Source organism: Abrus precatorius, unplaced genomic scaffold, assembly GCF_003935025.1.
Source record: "Abrus precatorius isolate BTA unplaced genomic scaffold, Abrus_2018 Scaffold4, whole genome shotgun sequence".
NCBI classification, from domain to species: Eukaryota; Viridiplantae; Streptophyta; class Magnoliopsida; order Fabales; family Fabaceae; genus Abrus; species Abrus precatorius.
The window spans coordinates 1,067,633-1,078,328 of record NW_020874384.1 but is presented as its reverse complement, the minus strand read 5'-3'; positions in this window follow the sequence as shown (position 1 = coordinate 1,078,328).

The following is a 10,696-nucleotide window of genomic DNA, read 5'->3' as shown; positions in this document are numbered from 1 at the left end:
ACTTCAGGTAGTGCCTACTTTGTACTTGCTTCTTCATTTACCATTGTCATGCCATCCATATATCAGTTCAAAATCCACAATACCTTTTGTACACACTGCTAAGGATGGAAAATAAATCTGCCATTCCTGTGCTTGCTACTACTTTGTACACACTGTTTGATGCCTCAGAATTTTGTTTCCTGGAACTGCTGCCTAAAGGCATGTTTGGTTTGCAAACCCGTGTAATCAATCTTCTCAATAAAATGGATGATCATCACTTGCAAGGTTCGAAATCCAATGCATACTGTAGGGTAGTGACATTTTTGGCTTCCACGGAATTGATTCTGAATTTAATATGGTTAATTTTAATAACTAAGCATACTTTTTCAAAAAGAAAAAAAAAATAAAAATAAATAAATATATATATATATATATACGGTTAATTTTGTTATTGCTAGTTTTATATCTAAGTTTTGATTTTTCAGAGATGGTAAAATTTCTGGGTGTTGAGCTTTGGAAAGAAAGTGGAGAGTATTGAGAGTGAAACGAGTGGCCAAGCCACAAAAACAGAAAATTAAAGTAAGTCAAAATCACAAAACAGAAACATAGAACAGAGGGATTTCTTTTTATCATAATAAATTAATTTTAAAATATTTAAAATTTAATAAAAAAAACAGGGTGAATTCAACAATATTTTTGAAAATGATTGAGTAGTAAAATAAATAGGCGTCACGATATGTCACAATGTGGTATATAACTAATTTAAAAAGCATAACGTGTGATATCTTATATATTTTTATAAATGATTATCTATAATAAAATTATTTTAAACAATAATTTAAAAAATTAATTTTGACTAACTCTATAACATTAAAATAATAAAAGTATAATAATTTTAAAATATAATTTATTTTAAAATAGTACTTTCATCGTCTAATATCAAAACAAACTTTTAAAATAAATGTCAACATTCAATATATATTAATAATCATATCTTTAAGATATAAGACTCTTAAAAGTAAATTTTAAATTTTAAAAATAGTTTTGAATATATAAAATTATTTATTCATAAAAAATATAAAAAAGTTATATAATATAATATAAAAAAGTTAAATAACAATTTTAATCTCTAAAATTTAGAAGGAAATAAACAAAGATATAATAAAAAGAAAAACATAAATAATCATGAATTTGTTTGAGTTTATTATAATAAAAATTATTTGTTGTGTTTTTCTAATTATAACACAATACATGTGTAAATTTTTTCATTAAATTTTATAGTTGTGGTATACATAATCTTTTATTTATTTGGTTGAATAGAGAACAAAACAAAAGAGCAAGAAAAAATTGTTTTTTAGAAACAAAAATTTAAAATTTTTCTTCATTTGTTTTAAATTTAATTTAAAATTGTATGGATTTTTTATTTTTTTAATATATTTTTTATGTCACAGATTTAATTGTTATTTTTGTTTGACCTTTTTTTGAATTTTCATTTATTTTTTCTAATACCATATAAGAATTTAGTATGCAGGCCTTATCTAATAGTGAGTAGTGTTTGGACAATAAGTTTTGAAAATATGCCTCTCTAAAATATTTTTGACAATTTTAGAATAAAATAATCTGAATTATATATCATTAATATGTTACTAACCTACTAATGTGAGATCTATATATCTTAACAATTTCTTTTATTCTACCAAACAAAGAGTTAGAGTATCTAATATATATTGATTTCAATTTAAGAGAAGGAAAAGATATGCCTTCATATGTAATAGATGACACTTTAGAAAGTGAAAACGATTGAAAAAATAAAAATAGACTTAGAGAAAGAAATAATTCTTTCAAATATAACAAAGTTAGTTCAGAAAATTTTATTTATTTATGAACGGTGTAGAGTATATCAATCGTGTAAAATCATAGAAATTAATATTTATTAAAATTTGAAAAGTTTTTGTTAAAAGAAAATATACTAGAAAAGAACAACAAAATAGTATTATTCTTCAATCCTCAATTATATTTTTGAATGCCTTATGAGAAGCACATGTAATTCCAAAACACTTGTATTGAACTTGCCCTAAATTCTTCAATTATTTGGGGGATATTTGAACAGCTTCTCCAATTTCAACCAAAGCAAACATGAGGATCATGGCCATCAACATCATAATTGCAACTTTGTGGGAAGCCATGAGCACTGAAATTTTAGGTGGCAAAAACTTTTTGATTATTTTAAGATTTGAGGTTTTGGTGTAATGCTAGTTCCTATTTATACTTAAGATGCATTAAAGATGGGTTAGATTTTCTTGTTAATAAATTAAGAATGCAATTATGAGATTTTTTAACGTTCATCATATTTAAAAAGTAGAAACAACCTTGAATTCAAACCCATTAAAGTGGTCTTAATATGGGGATTATATTCTTTTAAAAACATGTATGTTTTTTATATATTAAATGTGTGTCTGAACGTTTTCTCTAATTAATGTTTAATTAAACTTGAATTTTCTATAATTTATTCTAAGTTTATATCTTTTTATTCTAGCCTTATTTAATATATTAGAATATTTATTATTAGTGATAATTTATCAATTTTTTAAATGTATAAATTTTGTTTTAATTTAATAACGCCTATATAGTGCAAAAAAATATCATTAATTTTATTTATACACAAGATTCAAATAAAAAAAAACAAAAGCAAAATTAAGATTGACACAGTAGAATTAAATTGAAAATATTATATTTTTTAATAAAATAATATATTCTTCCTTTCTCAATAAATGTAGTCAAAGTTGAATTCTCTATTTTCATTAAGCCAACTTTTCCTATTATACTGGTTAGTATATTGTGAAAAAAATTATGTAATTTATTATTTAATAGTTATTTTTTTACATATAAATAATACCATATAGCATTAATATATCTATCATATAGGTTATAAGGTTAATGTTTAGTAAGTTGTCTCCCTTTTTATTAAAAAAGTATTAAAATTTTAACTGTTTTATTTAATAATTATAAGTTGTCATTATATTAGACAAATATTTTTAAATAAAATAAAAAATATAAACATACAAGAGATAAAAATATTACTTTTATTAAACAATAGTGAAATTAGATATCGAAAAAAGTATAATAAGACATGTATTCATTATTAATAATAGAGTTTATATTTTATTAGATAAAAATAAGACAATATATTTGGAATTATGAAATAAATTTAAAATTAATTTTAACCGGGCAGTAAATTTTTATAACTAAATAAATTAGCTATATTTCTTTGAACTAAATAATTTAAACTTTTTTGGACTAATTTTGATTACATATAACAAAGTTATAAATAAAGATTTATCGATATAAATTAATGCCTTAAGTTATTTAGAGTCATATTGTAAAACTACGTACTTTAAGTTTGTGTATGTACCTTAGGTCTTTTTTTAATTATTTTAAAATATGAGTTCGTTTCAAAATTAGAGAAAAATGAAAGGATTAAAAGCTTACGAGATTTGTCTCTCTAAAATGTTTTAAAATATTTCAATTGACATTTTTCTTATTTATATATTATTTAATTTGTTGGTAATTAATCTATTAACACGTAACTTTTTGTTTATCTCAACAACATTGGAAGCATAGAATTTAACAACAAAATAGTATTGTTCTTCGATCTTTTATTCTTTCATTCCAAAAACTTGTAAAAGTTTTTGTATGGTTTACAACATTCAATAATTATGGATGATGGCAACGAACTGAACATAAATGAAGACAAAAGGGTGCAGTGTTTGATCTTGCAGTGCACAACTCAAAAACATTTTACAAAGCAAGGAGAAAACGCAGGGGTTTGGGCTTCTCCCATTTCACACAGAACCAGCATGACGATGACGGCCAAGAACATAACAATTGCAACTTTCTTGGAAGCCATTAGCACTCAGATTTTAGATACCAAAAACTTTTACTTGTTATGAAGATAACAATTGCAACCTGTTCCTATTTATAAGGTAGAGAAAGATTAAAAACTTTACATATTTTATGTTAGCAAATTAAGACTAATAACTTATTTAAGGAGGTTATATTTTCTTTAAATCCCATTTACTTCTATATTTTAAATGTGAGTACTTCGTAGTATATTTCTTTTTTTTAAATGATATAATTTTTCCTTTTCATACAACCCCTCTATATAATAAGGGACTATGTTAAAAACTTGTGATATTTTACTTTTGATTTCTAGAATCAGATAATGTAGAAAAAAAACAAAAACGGAGCAACTTATATAAAAAAAAATGTTATGAGATATTTTTTTATAAAAAATTAAACAAAAGAATTACAAATTTTTAAAGAATCAAATACTTAATTAATTTTTTTAAAAATAATCATATTTTATACATTTATTTTTTATTTAAAAAGTTATTTTAATTTAATAATTCGTGAAAAAAAAAACACATTAATTTTTACTTATATGCAAAAATCAAACTTAAAAAATGAAAATTTAAGATTGATATACAGCAGAATTAAATTGATGACAACAGAATATATATTTTTACTTTCTTAATAAGTGCAGACAAAGTCCAATTGTCTTTTCCTCAGTTATTCAGCTTTGATTGTTTAAATTTATTTCAAAAAATTTGATTTTATCTTTAATTTTTCCTCAATAAATTTAATATTAAAAGATATAAATGAATCTATAAAAATTCATTATAGTATAAAGTTGACTTTAGATATCGAATATTAGACTTTTATATATAATATATGATAAATTTAATAATGTGATTAAATATGATATTTATTAGATATAATATATAATTAATTTACATAATATAGTTAAATTTTAATATGTATTTAATAAATAATTTAAATAATAGTATTCTTTTGTAAAAGTGATGTATAAAAAGGATCTTTGAAAAGAATAAAAAAGATTATTAGTCAAAAAGGATTTTTGAAAAGTCCAATTGTTTTTTCCTCATTTATTCACCTTTGACTGCTTAAATTTATTTCATAAAGTTTGACTTTACCTTTAATTTTTCTTCAATAAATTTAATATTAAAAAGTATAAATGAATCTATAAAAATTCACTATAGTATAAAGTTGACTCTGCATATTGAATATTATACTTTTATATATAATATATGATAAATTTAATAATGTGATTAAATATGATATTTACTAGATATAATATATAATTAATTTACATAATATAGTTAATTTTAATATGTATTTAATAAATAATTTAAATAATAGTATTCTTTTGTAAAAGTGATGTATAAAAAGGATATTTGAAAAGAGTACGAAGAGATTATTAGTCAAAAAGACTATTAGTTAAGTTTAGAAATCGAAACAACAGATTTTTTTTCACCAATCTGCTATTATCATAAGACAAAAAAAGAGCATAAAATGTCTTCTTAATAATCAGGAGGAGTGGGTCTATGATTAAATTTCTTTGATAAACATGGAAATTTTTATAAAAACTTTTTTGCTCTTAACGATGCTTTCTCTATCATGCTTAATGCTATTAACTTTTTTCCACAAGTTAAGGCTTCTTTTCTTCAAAGATTACATGTAGGGATGGAAACAGGTCAGGCCGCCTAACAAGGGCATGTGACCTGACCTGGTTTAGGCTTGGCCTTTTTAATAAACAAACCAGGCTTAGGCTTTTTTTAATGTTCGTTTAAGTAAATAAGTCGGGTCTGAGCTATTTATAAAATCAGTTAAGCCTAACAGGCCAGCCTGTGTAAAAATATATAAATATAAATATATATATATATATATATATATTAAATATAATTTAAAAATAGAGCTGTCAAAATATATTTAAATAATTAACTTATTTAATAATATATTATTTATATTCTTAATTATGTTATTATTAAATTAAAATATTATGTTATAATTTTATTTATTTATAATTATAATAAATAGAAATTATATTCTATTAAAAATTAAAAATATTTATACATGATTACAATTTTTAAATAATAAATTTATTTAATAATAAATTATTACATTTATTATATTTAAATAATTTAAAGAATAGTTAAGTCTTTGAACAAAAATAAGACGTAATCAAAATTAAACGAAATAAAATTTAAAAATAAAATAATAAAATTATATTAACATATTTTTTATACTCTTAATTTTATTATTATTAATTTAATTATTTAATTATTATATTAATATATTATGTTATAATTCTTTTTATTTATAATAATAAGAAATTGCTTAAATCTAAGTTATATTTTATTTGAAAGTAAAAATTTATTAAAAAAATGATAACAAAATAAAATAAAAAATTTATTATAATATATATATATATATATATATATAATCAGACCATGTAACAAATAATATAAATAATATAATTATAAATAAATTATATAATAATATATATTTTTGTAACTTGCATGTGTTTTAATTAAATTATTAGTTAATTTATCAATTTATATGTAATATATAAGTATGTGTTTTAATTTATTATATCAGTAATAATTTTTGTATTACATTAATGTTATAGTTTAGTTAATTTTATGTTTATTTGTTAATTTAAAATAAAAAATTAATGAAACATATAAAATTAAATATTTTATAATTATTTTTTTAATTTAATAGTTATTATTGTTGTTATTTTATATATATATATATATATATATATATATATATATAGTACATTAAGTTTAAATTTTGATATTAAGTTTAATCACATATTTTTAATTAAAATAAAAGTTTAAAAATATAAATTATTTTAATTTAAATATAAATTTTAATAATTCTTCCTATCCTCATATGTTATTTTTCTGCATCTATAAATTTTATAATATAAATATTTTTTATCTACAATTTTTTTAATGACGATATTTATTTATTTTTTAAATTATAATATTTTTAGCTGATTAAATAAATTTTATAATTGTTATTTTTTGTTATCAATTTTATATGTTTATTGTGATTTTATTTATTAAATATACAATGGCTTTATACAAAAAAAAATATAATTATCATAAAAAGTAATTAAAATATTTAATAAAATTATAAAATTAAATTGAGAAAAATAAAAATATAAAAATTTTATAATATAAAAATATTTATAATTAATGCTCAAATAATATTTTAAAATAAAAATTTGAATATATATAAATTAATTTGATAATAAAATAATTATATTTTTATTAATATTATTCAATAATAACAATCATTATAATTTTTTAATATTATACAAATTTTATTTTATTTTTTTATCTTTTCTTAAGCAATTTTATTGGTATAAAATTTATAATAAAAAAATTTTATTGATTGTATTCAGTACATCACAACAAATCACAAGTCTAGCACAACTACATACATTTGAGTCAAAACTGTTATTGCACTTATTTTTTATTTTTTTATTATTATCTATAGTTACTTTCTGAATATAAATATAAGATAAATTATTATATTTTTTTGAATAAGCTAAAAAGCAGCAAAGTCTTTGAATAAGATTAGAACTCAATCAAAATTAAAGAAACTAATATTTAAAAATAAAATAATATTATTATATTAATTTATTTTTTATATTCTTAATTTTATTATTATTAATATTTAATTATTATATTAATATATTATGTTATAATTTTTTATTTATAATAAATAAAAATGATATTATATTCAAAACTAAAATTATTTATACACGATTACAAGTGTTTAAAAAATAAATTTATTTAATTATAAATTATTATATTTGTTATATTTAAACAAATTGAAGAAGAATAAGACACGATCAAAACTAAATGAATTAAAATTTAAAAATAAAATATTAATATTCAATTATTTTATTAATATATTATTTTATAATTTTTTATATTTATAATAAATAGAAATTGCTTAAATATAAATTATATTTTATTTGAAAGGAAAAATTTATAAAAAATTATAATATAATAAAATAAAAAATTTATTATAATATATATATATATATATATATATATATATATATATATAATCAGACCATGTAGCAAATAATATAAATAATATAATTATAAATAAATTATATAATAATATGTATTTTTATAACTTGCACGTGTTTTAATTAAATTATTAGTTAATTTATCAATTTATATGTAATATATAAGTATATATTTTAATTTATTGTATCAGTAATATTTTGTATATTACATTAATGTTATAATGTAGTTAATTTTGTGTTTATTTGTTAATTTAAAATAAAAAATTAATGAAACAAATAAAATTAAATATTTTGTAATTATTTTTTTAATTTAATAGTTATTATTATTGTCATTATATATATATATATTTCATTAAGTTTAAATTTATTTATTTTTTAAAACATAATAATTTTTTTTAATTGATTCAAAAAATTGTGTGAATGTTATTTTTTTTTATCAATTTTATATGTTTACTGTAACTTTATTTATTGAATATAAGATGTCTTTAAACAAAAAAAATATGTTTCTAAAATAAAACTAAAATATTTACTATTTATATAATTTTTAAAAAATAAATCAAGAAAAATATAAATATAAATTTTATTAATATAAAATATTTATAATTAATACTTAAATAATATTTTAAAAATTATATTGTAATTATTATAATTATTTAATAATTATTAATAACATAGATAGAAATTTAAAAAATATATAAACTAATTTGATAATAAAATATTTATATTTTTATTAATATTATTTTTTTTTGTAACAAACTTTGTTAACAGGATTCAGGCCAGGTCAAGCCACTTAAACAGGCCAAGTCAGGCCTAAAATAAAACCTTTAACAGGTAACAGGTCAGCCTTAGTTCTAATAATTATGTAACAGGTCAGGCCTGTTTCCATCCCTAATTACATGTTATAGCAAGTCTTGATGAAATTCAAGCATCTCTTTTCAGTATGGGGAGCTACAAGTCTAAAGGCGTTGATGGTCTACATGTTCAATTCTTCAAATCCCAATGAGAACATCTTCATCTCATTATCACAAGTTATGTTTAGAGTATCTTTGCTGCTTCATCTCAAATTAAGGAAGTCAATCACACCTTGATTACCTTTATTCTGAAAGTGGACACTCCTTAACATATCAGTAACTTTAGGCCCATCTCTTTGTATAATATGAGCTATAAAATCATCACCAAGCTTCTTACTTAGAGACTAAAACATCTTATGCCAGAGCAATTAGAAAAACTAACATACAAACACTTTGCTTCATCATCTAAGGGCAAAATTTTGTTTAGAAGTGGAAATCAAGTTTAGAGGAAAGAAATCGAGCCATACACAAGGAAAATTCAGCATATAAATACTCAACTTTTATCATCTAAGGAGATAGACTTATTTCAAAAAGGAAATCAAGCTTAGAGAGGGAAAATCGAAACATACAAAGGTATAAGATCAATATGCAAAACATTCAATTACCAACATTCCAAGAGATAATTTGTTTTAAAATTGAATTCAAGTTCATAAGGAAGGAATTGAGACATGCAAGAGTAGAAAAATAACATGCAAAAGGAAATTTAAACATGCAAGAAAAGAATTTATAGCACCATGCAACATTGAAGAAAAAAAGCACAAACTTTTTAAAAATTTCAGCAAGGTACAACCAAGGGAAAGGCATTCAATAACAAGCAAGTGAGAATTTCCCCTTGCCTTTGAGTGTGGAACGTGAAATGAAGAAAAAAAGAGCTGGAACCCTTGATCTCCAAATGGAAGTTGGCTGGACCAAGAAGACTGCACCAAGAGAGTTTGAGTCCTTCCTCCAAATCAAGCTTTTGCTACATGGATTCTTGAAGAGAAAGAGAGATAAGAAAAATAAAATGAGGTGAGACAATGGTGTAGAGAGTTGAGACTTGATTTCTTGAAAGAGTTATGGGTGATTGATTTAAATATGTTATGGCTGAAAATTCTGAAGTTTTGCACAAAACAAAAAATCCACGAGTATTGAACTATGAAATTATGAAAGTATGAATCAAAGAATCTATGATGAGAATATGCTATGGTCCATGAAGGTGATGGATAATGAAAGTTCTAATCTATGTTATGAATTCTTAAAATTATTCTACTTTTGAAATTACTATGAACTCATGAAATCTATACTACATGTTAAGTCCCAGAATGATTTATAACTTTATTCTTACCGTGCTCTAGTCTCAATGTGACTAAATAAAATGAGAAAATTAAATTAATTTACAAAATTCTTCAATATATTATTTTAAAATATAGATATTTTCATGTGACAATAATATATACTTATTTTTTATTTGTTTAGATAACTAAACTAAATTTTCTTATTTTTTTATCATTTGATTAATAATATATATATATATATATATATATATATATATATGTTGTCATGATTTTTACATTTATTTTGTTTTATTATATCTATATTTATTGTTGTCCACAACTACATGCATGGCATCATTACTATATTTAGAAGATATTACGATGATTTATAATAAATTTTAGATATTTTTTAATGTAGTACATGCTTAACTCAATTACATTTTTTAATTTGAAAAATAATCACCTTTCTCCCAGTTTTAAGAAATTTTACAAAATATTACTTTTAAAACATTTTATTTGTTTGAATCTTGTCTTGTGATAATTTATCACATTATCTTAGTTATTTTTATTTAATTATTAATTTTTAAATTATTTCACATATTTTATAATTATAAAATAATATTTATTATTTTTTTATTATATCCTTATTCTACACGAAATTCTTAATTATTCTATATATTTATCATAAGACGGATAAT